The sequence below is a fragment of the Triturus cristatus genome, chromosome 4_1 (assembly GCF_964204655.1).
Source record: "Triturus cristatus chromosome 4_1, aTriCri1.1, whole genome shotgun sequence".
In the NCBI taxonomy this organism is placed as follows: Eukaryota; Metazoa; Chordata; class Amphibia; order Caudata; family Salamandridae; genus Triturus; species Triturus cristatus.
The window spans coordinates 1056661548-1056677453 of record NC_140585.1 but is presented as its reverse complement, the minus strand read 5'-3'; positions in this window follow the sequence as shown (position 1 = coordinate 1056677453).

Here is a 15906-nt window from a genome sequence, read left to right as displayed (position 1 = left end):
TGTGGTCCCTGTAGCACTGATAGCTCCCCATCTGAGCCCAGACAGTACCTCATGTAGTTCCCTGAAGAAGGTTATAGGGTTGTATATTGGAAAAGCTGTGAAGAAGTACAAGAGCCAAAGCAATATCAACATTTTAGCAATTGCCCCACCAGGGATAGTGGCAGAGACGTCCAAAATGGTAGAGGCCTACGAACTCCAGCCAGTGACCTATTGATTTTTCCATCTCTGAAGTCACCTAGGTCATGATATACTTGCACACTGAGGTATTTAAATGTGGTGTAGCACTATTGCAGTCTGCCATCCGGGCGGGCCCCCTGTTCTGGTTCCGGGCCTGGGGCCTGCGGGTATATGCTTGATTTGGTTCAAATTTCCTTGAGGTCAGATGTCTTGACAAAGTTGTCCAATAGCAATATCAGGGCTGGGACTGTGGCAGCGGCTTCACGTAGATATACCAACTCATCATCTGCATGAAGATACAGCAAGGTATTCGCCCTGAGCCGGCATCTTCCACTGTTGTGCATGTAGTTGTAAGCTACATGCCAAAGGATCTATTGCCAAAGCGAATATCAAAGGGTATAGGGTGCAGCCCTAGCTGTCGGTTTCCCGTACAGGACAAGGATCCAACCCATGTAGTTTGGTCCAATTCCCATTCACCTAAGAGAAGCCAATATGTAGTCCCATTCCAGGGTGTCACAGGCCTATTCTATGTCCAATGACACCGCGGTCTGTCCTCTAGTCCTAGGTTAAGTGAGGTACCCATGTGGATTTAGCTACATATGTTTATGAAGGTATTGCAGCCCGGTATAAACTTGTATTGATCCGCCTGTACCACTAGATCAGTAACAGGAAGCAATCTATTGGCAAACACCTTCCCCAGCACCTTACAGTCAAGGTTCAAAAGTAAGTATGGGACATGTAAGGGATCTCAACTTGGTTTAAGGAGGACCACAATTAACGCCACTCAGAGGGTCTCGAGGGATTGAGGTAACTGATCCAGCTGTCTGGCTTCAGTGAAAACCTCTAGGAATTTTGGGGCAGGTGTGTGGCATACACAGCATAGTACTCAATTGTAAGCCAATCCATGCCTAGGGTTTTGTTCCGAGCTATCTGATTTATAGCCAGTAGGATTTCCTCCAGTTGGAATGGAGCTTCCAGCTCAGCCTAATGAATTCATGTTAGCCAGAACAGCAGTAGATCTTGCAGGAATTCCTATATGTGCATGGGAGCGGGGGCATGAACTGCCAAATACAATGAGCTCTAATGCTCCATAAAGGCAGTATTAATTGCTGCTTGTGTATTGACCACTACACTGTTGGGTAATCGAATGGCCCCAATCCATTGATCTTCCTACACCAGCCAAGTTAATAACATGCCTGAAATCTCTCCCTCTGCGTGCATGAGAGCAAGGCGTCATTTGTAATAATGTTTTACCAGCCATGCCTTCGACTCTCTGTGCTCCTTACATCAGGAATGCAACCGTTCCAATTTGCCAGGTCAGTTGAAAGTTTTGCTCTCCAATGTCTGCACCTCCTGCTCAAGTGTGAATAATTCTGTGTCTGAAAACCTCACGGCGCCCACGCGTTCTCCCCATACAATGTCCTCTCACAACTACTTGTGGGCATCCACTCCACTGCCATAGTTAGTGCAGATTCCCTATTCAGCTCAAAATAGGTAGTAATCTCAGTAGATAGGGCATCTTTCAAGCGAGGGTCTAGGAGGACCTTCATTTAGAGCCTCCAAGTTCAGATCCGGGGCTGTGGCCTCACCCAGTGGACAGTGACCGGCAACGAACAATGGTCGGATAACATGCAAAATAATTGTGGAATAACTGTGGAACAGTATCTTAGTTGTTTTTAATGTTTCCATTTGGTTGTATGTGCGTCTGCTAGATTCTTTTTGGGCTCTTCGGCTCTTTTAGCCCTTCCACTCCTGGCTCATTGGTTTCACATGTGAGCGGTCTAGTTTTTTACTTGTGAGTCAGCTGCTGCACAGCAAGGCTGATTGGAGGGTGGAGGGGGTGTGCTCACTTAAGCAGGCTGGAGCGGACATGCAGCTGGTGTGGAAACGGTGACCATAGCAGGGCTACCAGTGCTTGCAAAATAATTGTGGAATAACTGTGTAACAGTATTTTAGTTGTTTATAATGTTTCCATTCGGTTTTATGTTCGCCCGCTGAGTGGTCTAGCTTTTGCTCATGAGTCAACTGCTGCACAGCAGGGCTGGTTGGAGGGTGAAGGGGGTGTTCTCACTTAAGCAGGCTGGAGCGGACGTGCCCAGCGGGTGTGCCTAAGGCAAGCCCTTCTGCATCCGTCCACGTCCGACCGAGTCCAGGGGCCAGGACCCCTGGTCAAAGGTTGGTATACTCAGCAGAGGAACTGTGGGAGCTGAAAAGCATGGATAGGTCATGGCCACTGCATGAATAAGTGGAAGGGAAGCTAAGGGGGGATAATCTGTTACTCGGAAAGGGGGAGGCAGAGAGGAATCGCACTCAGGCTCAGAAGTCAAAGGGTGCGGGTGCGGGGATGGGCAATCCTTCTAGCCTAAGGGCCTTAGTGTTGAACACATGGTCCCTTCAGAAACACAACCTGGAAGTTTTCTCATTACTGCAGGAAGAAGAGCCAGATATTCTAGCAGGAACAGAGACTTGGCTAGAAGATGGCTCAGGGCCAGATTATGATGTTCTGATGCATAACCGTCAGGGTGGGAAAAAGGGGAGGGTTAACTATGTTCAGCCGCAGGCCTAAGACTACAGAAGGGGTCACATTTAATGACCTGTTTACCGAAGTGGTTAGCAATCTGTGTTCTAGATACCAACAGGTCATGGTGGTGGGGGACTTTAACTACCACTGAGACCAAGTATCTAGAGATCCCCAGGCAGTAAGTTTGGATAGGAGATGACCATGTTGGGGGCTACAACAACTTGTGAAAACCCCTAACCATGAAAAGGACCATACTCTAGACCTTATCTGGACATCTTTGCCCTCTGCAAAATTAATAGAGACTGTATCATGCAGTTGGTCAGATCACTACCTGATCATTCTCACGATTCCACTGCCCAGTCAGCCAAAGCACCTACCCTTAGAGTGGAGGACAGTATGGAATTGGAATAAAATAGAGGAAGCCAGACTAGGGGAGGCATTAAAAGAGACTACACACCTAGGGAGACAGGTGGAGGATTTAGACCAGGAGAGTGAGAGGGTCACAAGAAGGTTAAACAAATCCATTGACAAGGTGACCCCAGCGATGAGAGAAAGAGTAAGGAATAGAGGTAAGGGTGTCTCATGGTATACGGAGGAACTAAGAGGAAAGAAACAAACTTTCCGTCAGTATGAAAGGTAATGGCAAAAGCTGTATGAACCGGATGCCTTCAAGAAGTATAAATTAATGTTTGTCCTTTATAAAAAAAGCTATCATTGTAAGGAAGTAGGTGTTTTACAAGGTAAGGATTAGGGAGGCTAATGACACACAAAAGGAGACCCTTCAAGTGTTGAGGGAACTGTGCCAAAAGCAGGAGCAAAAGGCTACTGCCAACTTGGAGGATTGCAATAAGATACAGAACTTCTTTCTAAAGCAAGTTAAGGATATCTTAACGGATATAAGTAACACCCATATCATTCCATGCCCCCTGCTAATAAAGGAACCACCTGACTTTCAGGGTGAGAAACTTTCAGTATTTCCATCACTAGATATAGACTCCTTATCACACATTATGGCTAGAGTTAAATCAGGGTCACCAGAGGATCCTTACCCACCGAAGGTATTCAAGATGACCCTCCCTGTGGTGGGGATCGAACTGCTCTCCTTGCTAAATTACTCCCTGGAAACTGGGAAGGTCCAACTTAATTTCAAGGAAGCAATGGTAACTCAGTTATTGAAGAAAGCAGGGGCAGACGCCAAAAATCTGAAGAGCTATCGGCCAATATCCAGGCTCCCCTTTCTGGCTATGGTAGTGGAACAACATGTGCTCAGAACCCTCTCCCTGTTTCTAGAAGAACATCTGCTGCTGGGGAACAACCTTTACAACGCAACTTTTACAACGCACCACCATTACAACAAAACTGTTACAACGCGAGTGCATTGACAACGCAGGACATTACAACGCAAGTCTTTACATCGGCTTGCACTAGATGGCGTGCTAACATTAAAAATAGTGTAGTTTACTATCCCAACACCTTCCCTACTGTTACGTGGACTGGAGTTGGAATAGTAAATTACACTTTTTTAATGTTAGCACGCCATCTAGTGCAAGTCGATGTAAATGCACTCGCGTTGTAAAACTTTCGTTGTAACAGCATGCGTTGTAACAGCATGCGTTGTAACGTCATACATCCTCTGCTGCTCCATGTGCGGCAGGCTTCAGGGCACACCATATTACAGTGCTGGTGATGCTCTCGGTGCTGGATGAGCTCAGGCTTGCGGCCGATTAGAAGAAGCCTTAACGCTGATCCTACTGGATCTTACAGCTGCATTTGACACGGAGGACCATGCTCAGTTGCTGAACCGTGTTCAGAAGTGTGTAATGTCTGGTGTGGTGTTTCAGTGGATTTCCTTCTTCCTGATGGATCAGACACAAAAGGTTCAGTTGGGTGGCTGTGTGTCCAGTAAAGGAGCACTCTCCTGTGGAGTCCTTCAGGGTTCCGCACTGCTTTTTAACATTTATCTCCAGCCACTGGTGGTGTCATTAGCACAAATGGATTGACAAGTGTTTAATTATGCAGACTGACACTCAACTGATCCTTCGGATCGATATCTCTGTGCAAGCACAGTCTAGCGTACAAAACATCCTGAGGTTCACAATGAACTAGATGACTGCTAATTCGCTGAAAGTAAACCCAGATAAGACCGAGGTTTTAGCAATCACCACAGGTCATAACCCCTGGTCAAACGTCTTCTGGCCACAAGAGTTAGGCACCACATCTATACCGGTGCCCGTCGTGAAGAGTCTAGGGATTAAGTTGGACAGTAAGCTGACATTGACAAGCCTGGTGACTACAGTGGTAGGGGTTTGTGTAGGCCTTCTGAGACAACTCCGGAATTTGGTACCACTCTTATCATTTCCAAATATGTGAACTTTAGTGATGGCTCTGATTGTGACGCTACTGACTACAGCAATGCTCTATAAATTGGGCTCCCAGATAAGCTGTTAGAGAAGCTTCAAGTTGTAATGAACAATGTGGCAAGACTGATCTTTAAGCTCCCAAGATGATCACATGCCTCACCACTGCTGCAACAATGCATTAGCTTCCAATCAAGAAGAGGACTAGGTTTAAGAGACTATGTATTGCACATAAAGCCCTGTATGGGACGACTCCAGAATATATCAAGGACAGCCTAAGGAAATGCATGCCGGGACGTTGCCTCCGATCGTCCGAGGCAAGCCTGTTGTCCTGTCCATGGTTTGTCAAAGTCACCATTGGTGGACGAGCTTTCTCTGTATTGATTCCCCAGTTGTGGCACAAGCTGGCGGAGAGTAAGCACAGAGAAGCCACTCTCCTTCCATTTAGCAAAAAACTAAAGACTTTTTTGTTCACAAAGGCTTTTTGACAAGATAAGCTCTGACCGAGTAGGCATTGTAACAGGTAACTGTTGGTGTTCTGTAATTTTCCTTCAAGCGCTAAGAGACCATTGTTGATTACGCGCTATACAAATGGCATTTAACATAACATAACATAAATTGAGTATCAGATACTCTGCTCCTGTAATTCACCCCCCAGGAAGTCGCTGTATAGGAAAAGGTCCAGCCTTGAGTAAATACCATGGACCAGGGAATAAAAGGAATACTTGCCTTCTGTGGGGTGCAGCAAGTGCCATACGTCATGCAGACATTTGCAAGCCATCCATTCCCTAAGATGTTCTGCATTCCGAACACAGGTGGCCCCCTGGAGGAGAGAGACAGAGCAATCCCTGTACATGTCGGGCACGCAATTATAATCGCCACCCGACATTCTGGGTACCTGGGGTCTCACAGTAGTGCTGATGAAAGAGCATCAAAGAAGGCCGACTGCCCAAAGTTAGGGGCGTATATGCCCACCACTGTGAATGACAGTCGATGTAAGTGGCCTTCCAGAATTGTGAAACAACCCCTCTCATCAATCCTGTGGGAATTCACCACATATGGAACTCCAAGGGCTATTCAAACTATCACTCACCTCGCTTAGGCTGAGGCTACAGTTAAATATACTTGTCCCTTCCATTTTGCCTTCACCTTGCCTAATTCCCTATGCATGAGGATTGTTGCTTACAAAATCGCAATATGGGTGTGGCAGCACTTGATATATGAGTGTATTTTATAACAGTTTTGTGTACTGGAGTACCCATGTATTGCTGTGTGTAGTAGTGTCATTCCTCTGAGCCTCACAACTTCTCTTCAAGGGCCCTATTTCAAGAGCATCTAACAGCCATATAATGAATAAAGGTAGCCTACAGTAGACATTACCCTCTCCTGTAAAGACGCACAGTCGATTCCACTTGCCATGCATAACTTGATATAAAGCAAGAAATAGCAGAAAAAGAAGAAAGAAAAAGAGAGAACAGAACAATTCCAATCCCACGCTTGCCAGTAAGACTACATTTCCCTGGCCTATAGCGTCCAAACAAATTACAACAATACAATTAAAGATATAACCCATCCAACAAACCCAGTCCGTAGCGGATGTCCTACGGGGCATGGCACAAATATGGTTGCAGGTTTCCGTCCATGGTGCCCACCATTGTGCTCACGTCATCTGGCCTGGATCCAGCTGGTGTAACCATCTCTCATAGGCAGACTAGGTAGCAAATTGCAGGTACAAAACAGAGGGAGAAAAGTCACCATGGACATCAGAGCTGGTCATCTGCCATGCTGGCTGTTATGAGTAGGCCCCTAGTTATTGTCTTCAAAGAGGTCCCAGACCTGCTTGTCACTGAGCTAGTGTCTGAGAGGCAATGTTGTCTCAACACCTCAAATGAGATTGTCCCAAGGTGCAAGGCCTCTGTTACTGCTTGCGTTTGCACCTGTAACACCTTCTCCAGAGTGGGGCGATGGAGTGTTGTCCTACGCCTCCTGCGGCGTGGTTTAGGCATTAGCCATTCATCAGACAGGTGGTCTGCTCCATTGTCTTTTTGCTAAACCTTCAGCATGCAGCTAGGTCTATATGTCTTAGGGGAAAGAGAATAACTGAGTGGAATCGAAGTCGACAACTTTGAACTTGGCTTGGTAAAGCAGCGCATATTTCAGGGACATGAAGGAAGCTGGCTCTCTATATAGTGCACCCAAATAAGGTACACTGTGCAGAGAGTGCAGGCAACACTTATTGGTTTACAGAGGCACAAGTATCAAGCCCAAATGCTCTCTTTTGTGGTACTGTGGGCAAGCAGTTTAGGCCTATTAGAGGGTAGTGCTAAGCATTTGTTGTACTCTCAGAGGCCATAAATTAAACAGACACTCAGGAATAAATCTGAGACCAGTTCAGAAAAATAGCACATATTTTTACATAAATTTCAACACCAAGAACGTTGGGATCAAGTAAGTCGTTTTTGAGATATTTATTTTTTGAAGGTAAGTAAAATGTTCACATAAATGTGTCTTTCTGAAGTAATGCTTTCCTATGGGAAAAAGGCATGTGCTGCACATAGTTACTTGCAATAGGTTTCCGGAGGTTCCCTTCAGGCCTTTAAGTGGAAGGGGGCCACACTCCAAAGAACCACCAGTAGTTAGTCTTTTTCTCTCCTGCAGTATCACGGTACAATAATGCTGGTCGGGTTGGTAGCTTTGTGCGCTATACCAAAGGAGGGGGGCACCTAGAAGCAGGCTGCAGAGGGGGACTTGGGGACATGTCCGAGAGCTCCCAAGGGGGGTTTGGTTTGTGAGGACCCAGGAGGAAAGGAAGAAAGGAGCCCCAGGCTGGGGTGCTCGGGTGCTGAGTGGTTAGGTCAGCTGGGCCTGTGCAGCATAGGCACTCAAGGTTGCCTGTCTCCCCAGTTGAGGGGACAGCTGATGACTCTCGAAGTAGGTCCCTGCAGTGCTAACATCTCTCAATGGCTGCTCAGTTCTGGTGTCGTTGGAGACTGGATTGGACTCAAAGAGGCTTTGGTTGCTGCAAGGGGGCCGGTACTCTGAGTATTACTGCTGTGAGGCTCTGGTTGGTCCTGGCATCTCTCAATTGGTGGGGAGATGGATTTGACCTTCTGGAGCATGACTACCCCTTCCTTGGCAACTGCTGCATCAGTGGAACTAGGGGGTTAGCAGAATGGTAAACGAGACTTTGCTGTTTGGTGCCTGCAGACCGCAGGAGAGTAGCTCCTCTACTCCAAGGGAGATTGCTGGCAAATTGAGAAGTGCTGTCAGCCCACCTGGGTTCTTGGAAGATGCACAGCAGCAGGACGAGTCGCTTTGTCATGATTGTCAGGGCAGGTGCAGGCAGGCAGGGTTTGGGACCAAAAAGTCTGCAGCTGGTCGTTAGTTCTTGCTTTCTTCGCGCTCTTCTTTGTACTCTTCTTCTTGTGTCCATCAAATCTGAGTTCCAGGTGTCAGGGGTGCCACCTAAATACTCAATTTAGGGTTTTAAAGGGGAGTGTAAGTAGTACCCAATACAGTACTTACCTTTGGGTTGCCTACACCCCCATATGACCACTTACTGTGGGAACGGGGCATAATCCTGACCCAGTATATCTAATTTCACCAAAAGCCAAGACGCTTGAAATCCATTTTTCGTGTTCACTTCAGGTAGTCCACATTAGGGGTTTAACAAGCATGTTAGTGAATATGCCTCCTGACTAGCTAATCTTCCCACCTGTCCTGGTGCCAAATGGGCCAAAGGCAGTGGGTGGCATCTCCCCTGTATGTGGGGAGCCGGTGTTACATATAAAAGGCCGCAGAGGACTTTGAAGCCTCCTGCCTTAATATGCTGATTACTAGCCATCCTGCTTGTAAGAGGTGACAACACCTCCGACCGGAGAAGGCATTGTTTCTGCTCTCAGGGAGCATGAGATGTCACCTGCAGTGGGGGTCAAAAACCCATCTGTGGTGGCTGGCTGTTCTACACCAGTCAGCCAGTACACTAGAAGTTGGTAGGGTGCCCTCTGGGTGCATGTTTTAATTAATCTACTAATGGTATCAGCATGGATTTATTAAGACAAGGTGTTTGATACCAAACACCATAGGTTTCAGTGAAGCCATCAATTACCTGGGAAACTCGTAATGACCAGTGCTCAGGACCTATACTTAAGATGGCTTCCCTGTTCATTTGTACTATCTTGTAATTGAGCTGGACAGCACAGGGGCATATCTATTCATGCAGATATGACCACACATGTAATATAATGCACTCTACCTTAGGAATGGAAAGCCTGCTGCGGGGGTGACTTACATATATTCCATGCAGTGCCTGTGTGTGCCATGTTGTGTTTTTAACTTTTGTTTGCATCATTTCATGCAGTCTGAATAAGTTTGATGGTGGGTCCCTTCCAGTGGCAAAATACATGCTGCAACCCATCGGACCCTTTTTCGTACCCATGCCCTAGGTACCAGAGGTACCATTTAATAGGGACTTACAGGGGTGCTAAAGGTCTTGCCAGTTTGTTTTTGGGAAAGAACACTGGCACTGAGGATCTGGTTAGCAGGAAGCCAGTGCACGCCAGACAAACTTACATCAAACACCAGGCAAAGAATTAGGGTGACCATGTCAAAAAGGGGCAAATTCCTAAGGTGCAGCTTTCACTTAACCAAAGTGTTGTGTTTATGTTGCACTTCTGTCGTGAAATCCGAATTCGCCTTTATGGTAGCACTCTTGTACTGCCAAGGGCCTTTGGAGTGGAACAATTGCAAGATAAGATCTCTGTCTCTATTATTTAGAAGGTGAGCAAATACTGGTTGCGGACAAGCTCCAGGAGGTGTTGGTCTTGCTGGTATGTATTGTGCCCGCTCTACAGAGAATTTCAGCACTCTGCTTTCCAGAAGTGTTGTCATCAACCAGTCCTTCAAGAACAATTCCACATTAGGCCCTTCAGAGTGTTTAGGGAAACCAAGGAAGCAGACATTGTTTTGACGTGAGCAGCCTTCCACATTCGCCGCTCGTCAGTGAAGGGAGGTGACTTCTGACTGCAGGTCTTGTATTTGGGACTGAAGGGTTTGTAGAGCAGGCCACAAGGAGGTCAGAGTCGAATCAGTGTCGTTCACCCTCTCTACAACCCAGAGTAGGTTGACATCCAGGGAGACAGCATCGATTTTGGCCTCCATGGTGGTTTTTGTATCAAGGACGGCTTGTAGTACCTTTTTGAACTGAACTGAAATACTAGATATCTTTTCCCTTAAAAGGGCTTGAATGGTGTCCAATACCATGTACAAAGGAGCAGTGCCTACTTTAAGTTTAAAAACTTTAAGTTTAAAAAACTCTTCTGCTTTACATTATGGAGATCATTTACTGTCTCTTAGACGTAAAATATGATCCAGGGTACATCTACTCACTTTGGGCTTGCAGCAGGGTTTAATTTCTAATACTATTGCAGAGTGGTCTGACAGATGCGCAGCCACATGTTTGATCCCCCTGAAACTGATCCATTATATCCTGGTATATTAGAAACAAATCTATCCTTGAGTAATGACCATATTTTTTGTTGTAAAAGTTGTAGCCCTGTCCTGTTTTGGCCCTTTCTCTCCATAGATCACGTAGACCTAACTGGCCTATCATATTTATAATTTAAGCTTGCATTTTAAGGTAAACTAAGTAGTTGTCCATTATGACATTGAAATACCCCACCAGGATAATAGAGAAAGAAAATTCTAAGAGAGTCAGAAAAATCTTCATCAGAGGCTCAATGTGGTCTATATTTGGGCCATAATAGCCCACTAAAGCATAGTAATGGTTGTTAATTTGCAAATACATGATTATCCACCTTCTCGGTTTATCTGTCACACTATCTTTTTTTGGTGTATTTACTTGTTTCTTTATCAGGACCGCTACACCCTTGATGCAAAACTTTTTATCTGTACAGACCATCTGTTTAACTCATTTTTGTGCTTCAAACATTTAAATTCTTGTTTACTCAGGCGAGTCTCTTATTTGTGCCTGTACATTCCTTAGATTTTCATTATCCTGTTTTGCCTTCCTTTTGTGGGGAGCTTAGAATTACATTAAGTATGTTATTATTTTTGGGGTTTTGCATGGTTTTAAACATTGGACTGTGGATTTCTACTCTGGGTTGTCATGGATTGAAGGTAGAAGGAGCACAAAAATACTACCTTCATTTGAAGATAGAAGACAGCCTCAGGTTTGAAAACAATAATTAGAAATATTGTATTGTTCTCATGAATGTGTAATATGGTTAATATTTCTTTTTATAGATGGACTGGGGGAGTCAAACGATATTTTTTAATTTGCTCAACCATGGGAGTACAGAAAAGTAGTTAGGATTTATACTTGCTAGTAAAGTTCAGAAAGTGAATGTAGTATGTTAACAATATTTTCAATATGATCTATTTCCCTGAATATGCCAAATTACTGAACCTTTGAAATGAGCAATTTTTTCATCTCTTTTGTTTTTTAATACTTCTAGGTTGCAGACTACCTAAAAAAAGGTTGTGCTTGATAAATTTTCTGGAAATGTTGATTTTTTTTCCCAAAATATCCAGAAAACTGTAAACAGTGAGGTTTGCCTTTCTCATAGATGAAAAGAAAGACTTATGCAATTCTTCAATGGCACCTGTATTATTGGCATATTGTCTAAACAGGTTGAGTAGCAGTTCCTCCAGTATATGTAAACTTGTGCAATCTTTCTTTGACCAGACCTGTTTGGATAGCCAGTCCATGTTTCAATGTGTCCTCAAAATTACTTTGCAATGGTGCAATGTAATCTTCTTTGAGGGACACATATTCTGATTGAATTATTACAGTGAAAAAGCTATCTACCTTCTTAGGAGCAACACAAGCTAAAACGAACAGCTTTTTTATTTCAAATTTAATCTTACTGTCAAGTCTCCAGCCAGGGATATATCTGTATTTTTCACCAGATTGCCTAGGTAAATTGGAAAAAAAACCTCTGTAAATTTCAGTGCTGAAGTATACCTCTTTTTAATTATAGACAATTTGTAATCTATTATTATTTTCCTAGGTTTTTGTTGATTGATTTTTCATTTACTACTGATAAGAATTCATTATAAGTCTGCTTGTCTGGTAGTAACAATACATTAGAAGCTTGTAATTATGGTTTATTTTAGCATGCAAACTGTAACTTTGGGTGATGGGATGGGTTATGATTTTAAATTTGCCATCCATCACTCAACTATCACTATTCAGTTGAGAGAAAATGTTTTTCATTAGTGTGAATATGTTTAAGAATTTGGTTACAGTTTGATGTTGATTGTGTTGATGTTTTTGATCTGTTTATCTATTTTACCTTTTTTAATTTGGAAAACTGAATTGGTTCTCTTCTGTAATGGTGCCCTTGTTTCCTTTTCTGTAGAGTTTAAGCATTTTCACATAAACCTGTAGATATGCATTTATATTAGTTTTTTGTAATTTAAAAATATGTAGTCCTGTAAAGAAAATATTTATTCGATCATTTGCTGTAAAAGATACAAAACGTTATCGCTATTTTTATTCTTAATTTCAACATGTATGTTTTGTAACATCATTTTTAATATTCTAGTGACCTGTTGTAAAAAGTGTGTTAAGTTAGTTTTCTTTCTTTTTGGTGAAAAAAATTGTATTTTTTAAAGGATCATGTTTACCTGTAGTATTTTTTGTGCTCTGGGCTGACTGCCGAACAATATTTATGAAAGACCTCTAATTAATCTCCTTAGTAGTTTGATTGTTTTTTAACACATATATTCAATTCTTTCACAATGAATCTGTATGTTGGTGGCAAAAAAGATGGACAACTCTTGTATAATTACATCTATTTTCTTTATTTGTTATTGTTAGTAAATATTATCTGTTTTGTATTAATTGTGCTTAACTTTTCAGTCTGATATATTGCAGCGTGCAACGAGGCAGCAAGAGCTTCCTCTTACTAGTCCTGTTTTCTGGAAGGTCCTCATAAGATTGACCACAAAATGGAGGTTGCAGTGTTCTGTAGGATTTTCGGGGTACTACTGATTTTTATAAAAAAAATTTTAATGACATTTCTATTATCCTTTGTTTTAAATTGTGTGCTTAAAATTATCTTTTAAATAGCATTCCAAAATATTTACTTTAAATTTGCGTCCTTGTGAGAACACCATATTGGTTGGAGATGCTTTTGTTTTCCACTAAAGAAGACTTTTGTAAGTGAAAAACATTTTTAAAGAGATTTATTTATGTAAATGATACCTTGAAGACTAACAAGCAATGTTAAAAAAGTAACACAATATAATGACATACATTGTAGATGTAGATTACATCGAAGTTCATTGCATTGTATTGTAAAAACATGTATTGTAAAAACAGTTATCTAAACTACCATGATATAATCTACCGTGGAATAATTGACATTCATCAACACACTATAGCATGGTCCTCACCCACCACTGTCTTCACCACTGGATGGAAAGGAAGTAGCACTCAAGAAAGCCTTTGGGAGTCACAAAAAGGTGAGGGAAAATGGGGTTGAGGTGACTAGCCTAAGAAAGAAGAATCCATAAAGCATTATGCCACATTGTATGAACCCTGCTACTGGTACATGCAGCATAATGGCCAACTACCTCTCCTATCACTTATTGACTTTATGGTTGTCTTTGACCCTGTACAGCACTCCGCTGCATTTTGGATAGGCTTGCGCTATAGAAATACCATATACATCTTTACATATATAGATACCTATATTCTATTACAATTTTTCTAGTAGTCTCCAACATTACAGTTTTTGGAGGTTGCAGTGTAACAGCATGTGGTGCTAGGGAAATGGGCAGTAACAATGCACCTGCTTTGCAATTCCTGCTGTAATGAGGAAGTGGCTCAGGAGGCCCGGGACAATTAGGATTACTAGACTTCAGTTGTGACAATTGAAGCATTTACCTCAGGTGCCCTGTGTGACCTTATTATTGATCCCAAACTGAGCAGCAAGTAAACCACTTTAGCACTTGGTCCTCAGGGAAGCCCAATGCAGCTCAGAAAAATCTCAGAAGCACACAAAGCACACAATGACACTTAAGATATCGACATCCACCCAAAGCTTTTTCATTTAAAAAAGAAAAAAATACTTTCATTTACACACAACAAAGTACAAGAGAAAACATTAAAATATGCAATGAAAAATAGACCTCGCTAGTCCCCATTGAATAAGAGATATGTGTAAGAAGGTCTCTCAGTGATAAAAAAATGTAAATTCCATTCTTATGGTGTTCATAAGGATTTCACAATGTAAACTTTCCTCTTATTGTATTTGTCTGCATTCACAATGTAAAATCTGTTTATATTGCCTATTTCAGAAAGTTCATAATGTAAAGTTCCTTCCTATTGAGTTTTCAATGTAAAACACCTTCCTAGTGAATTGTTCGCTGTGTTACATCATGACAACCCATACCTAATGTATTTTGAAAGGGGTTTGCATTCACAATACCACTTCTTAGTAAAAGCAATTAAACTATTTCACTGGTGGGCTGACATAACTGGTTTTCAATCAAATACCTGTCAAGAAGGAGATCAAGAGAGGGGTGGATCCAAACCCTTACAAACCTTACAAGCCCTTACGCCTTACAAAGCTAACCAAACAGCCCTCCAGCCCCTACACCCCTTCAGCACTCTCAAGATAGTAAGACAGAGCTGGCCTAGACTTAATTAGAGAGGTGGTGTAAGTTAGCATTTCAGAACTGCACAAAGCATGCAAAAGCACTGAATAAATTAATGTCAAATCTGTGCTTTTACTTTTGAATGAAAAGGTGCTTTAACTCACACCTAAGTACTAAACATAAAACTGCAAATGTACACAATAAAAAACAGACTTCTCTACCCCCATAGAGATCTGCATAAGAACGTTTCTCACTGTTAATGTAAAGCCCCTTAATTTTGTGTTAGTCACGGAGTTCATGAAGTCAGCACGATTGCTTATGAATTTGGCACTTACTATTTTATTTGTCATAGGGTAACACCAGGAAAACCCATTTCTACTGCATTTAGTACATGATCTTTGTTAACCATGTTCCTATCACGTATGATAATTGCAACTACTTTATTGATAGACTAACAACACTGCCGACCAATCAAATGCATGAAAAGAAGAATATTAGCAAAGGGGTGGTGCCAAATCCCCTCTGTGTCTATAATTCTATTAAATGTCTTTTTGTGATAACATGAGGTCTGGTCTATAGCTTAAGATGTATTTAGTCGGCTCTAAAAAATATTACTCATAAGCTCAACGTCACAGAGGTGACTCACCACAATTAATAGCTCACTGACAAACATACACACGTTGTTTTTCAGATATTTTCACCAAAAATATTAATCATTGATTTTTTAATTTTTGCATCATAAGGTTAATTTAGTTGATAAACTAGTTCACATTTCTACATAGTTCTTCGACTTTATGAGTTACTTATTTTATTATTTGCTTGTAAATAGCTCCATGTCTTTGCTTGAAATATACAATAGCAATAGTTGCCTTCGAATTAGCCCACAGCTCTAAAACTGTATCAGATGGCTTCCTGCCCCAATGCACTATTTTACCTCATTTTGAAGAAGTGACGCACAAGGCACAAGACAGCAAAGCTTCAAATATTTTCAGTATGCTTTATTACATGGCGGGTGCAATTTTCATGTATCAGACATAAATTGCAGACACAAGAAGGACCAATGTTATCTCAAAAAGCCTTTCATCACATGTGCACTGCAGCCTGCAGGTCTCTGTGTGTTTACTATTCAGATCGGAGTGTAATTGCCTAAGATTACTAACATTGCTAAAGCTTTCAACTCAAAGGCCTCGGTTTCACTAAAGCTGTTACTAGAGCATGAATTGA